The sequence below is a fragment of the Acyrthosiphon pisum genome, chromosome A1 (genome assembly GCF_005508785.2).
Source record: "Acyrthosiphon pisum isolate AL4f chromosome A1, pea_aphid_22Mar2018_4r6ur, whole genome shotgun sequence".
Classification (NCBI taxonomy): Eukaryota; Metazoa; Arthropoda; class Insecta; order Hemiptera; family Aphididae; genus Acyrthosiphon; species Acyrthosiphon pisum.
In genome coordinates, this window is record NC_042494.1 from 40,002,312 (window position 1) to 40,004,355 (window position 2,044).

General features: G+C 32.8%; 2 protein-coding genes across 2 annotated transcripts in view; one reads left to right on the forward strand and one right to left on the reverse strand.

Annotated features, from left to right (window-relative positions):
• Positions 1 to 1,970, reverse strand: part of LOC115033708 — a 67,906-nt gene extending 65,936 nt beyond the window's left edge. The window contains exon 1 of the mRNA XM_029487032.1: positions 1,788 to 1,970. The gene's annotated coding sequence lies outside the window, so the exon portion shown is untranslated. The remainder of the gene's footprint in view (positions 1 to 1,787) is intronic.
• LOC100159461 (MFS-type transporter SLC18B1) overlaps positions 1 to 2,044 on the forward strand; it is a 75,808-nt gene that overhangs the window by 21,163 nt on the left and 52,601 nt on the right. The window lies entirely within an intron of this gene.

Here is a 2,044-nt window from a genome sequence, read left to right on the forward strand (position 1 = left end):
ATCAATTACTGTCCTGAAGGACCCGAGTTCGAATCCTGTTGCGGTGACAACATTTTTTTAAATACATATAATGTTATAATAATAATACAAAGATACCATAATATTATTGTTTGTTTTTAAGGGGGCTGGAGCGTAATCAATTCTAAGGAGTAAAAACTAGGCATTTTATATTTCTGTTTATCTGGGTCTTGTGTATGTGTTGAAAGTAAATGAACATTAGTTTGCGTAATTCGTAGTACTGATCACGTTTTATAGGGGCTACATAGTGACCGGGATGTACGTCTGTAATTTTAATTACGCGCATGCACATGTCACCATGTATTGCTTTATAAAATGACAAACATTTTTTTTCAAAAAATACTACCTCTGACTTCAATCACTACGCTCAATAGGATGTTCCGATTTTAATTTTGAAAGCAGATTTGAATTCTCCTCTAAATTTACTATGCTTTAACTGTCGTACATTCTTCATATTCTGTATCAATGTATTTAAATTTGAATTATGAATATGTTCTATTTTTACTCTTTTTGTTAGTAAATTTCTAATTAAAAAAAAATAAAAATCAGAAAAATGAAATTGTCAAAGCATAGATAATTTAGTGACGAATTCAAATTTGCTTTCAAAATTAATATCGGAACATTATATTGGGCGTAGTGATTGAAGTCGTGAGCTAAGTTTTCGACTGAAAATGAATCACGCTCCAGCCCCTTAATAAAATACTAACAAGAGGTTATTGTATTTCAACCATTTAAATAATATTAATATTGAAATGCAAAGAAGAAACGTAAATATCACATAATTTTAAATATTCATTTCAGTATAAAGAATGAAATGGACAACTGCTTTTACTATATGATTACAATATTGAAATAGAGCGCATTAATGCATGAAAAATTGAGATAGAGTGAGAAAAAAGGCGTTTTTTAAATTTAGTAGTACGAAGGAAAGCAGGGTGAGTTATTAGCAAATTGTGAAAGTCGCACGCGGACCACCTTAGTTAGAGGAGGTATAGAATCGACTGTATTCGAGCATCAATGATATTATTAAAAAATAAAATTCAAAAATATTGGATATTGTGTAAATATAATATTGTTCAGGGAACGATGACGCGCGCGAAACTATATAATATAATCTTTGAAACCATGAATTTCCCATCGAAACACTCAAAGCAAAATGTTCTGGGCTTTCGACCGAATGGCATAAATAGTGCGAGGGCTACATTTAAATATTATGAGATGGCAAAATATAATATACGGAACAAAACTATTCAATATTATATCTTCGGCCTTTTTTTCTTTCAATAGACAGTTGAATTTTTGATTTATATTTTATTTATTCTCGGGTTGCCCTAATAGTAATCTCGCTTATAGGTCCAGGGTTCGAGACCCATATACGCAAGGACGAAAACCATTAGGCTTCTATATGCGTCCAAAACTCTAAAAACATTATGGTTAATGGTTATACACTTTATACACGCAGGCGAATGTGAAAAATAATGTCGAATTGACCTTAATAAAGCAAAATCTCTTAAATAAGCGAAATGCGATTTTGCGTATATCAACTCTCAATACTCATCGTATTTGTATAAAATATATATAAATACATTTTGATTATCAAGTTCTATATATTACTGTAATCGGCCATCACATTTACACGATATTTGATAATATCATCGCGTGTGCGGCTCGTTGCATAAATACTTAAAATGCGCAGTTTTCGTCGTCATTATTTATTCTCCTCCTCCCTCCCCCAATTTATCAATGTACGGAAAAACTGCGATACTCACCAATACGATGTGCAATGAAATCTCAAAGTACGTGCCGTTTTCGAACCCGACCAAGTCGTACAGAACGCCAGCTATCGACGGGCCCAAAAATGCACCTAGGGAGAACGACGATGTCCAGATGCCCGACAACAGTGCGTAAGTGTGTATGTCGTTCGGAAAACCGTTTTGGCTGTAGAACAAAATATAAACGTTACTCACCTATATAGGCTGTTGCTTTTTATATGCCTTTTATTTTTATCTGCACTATTATAATTTAT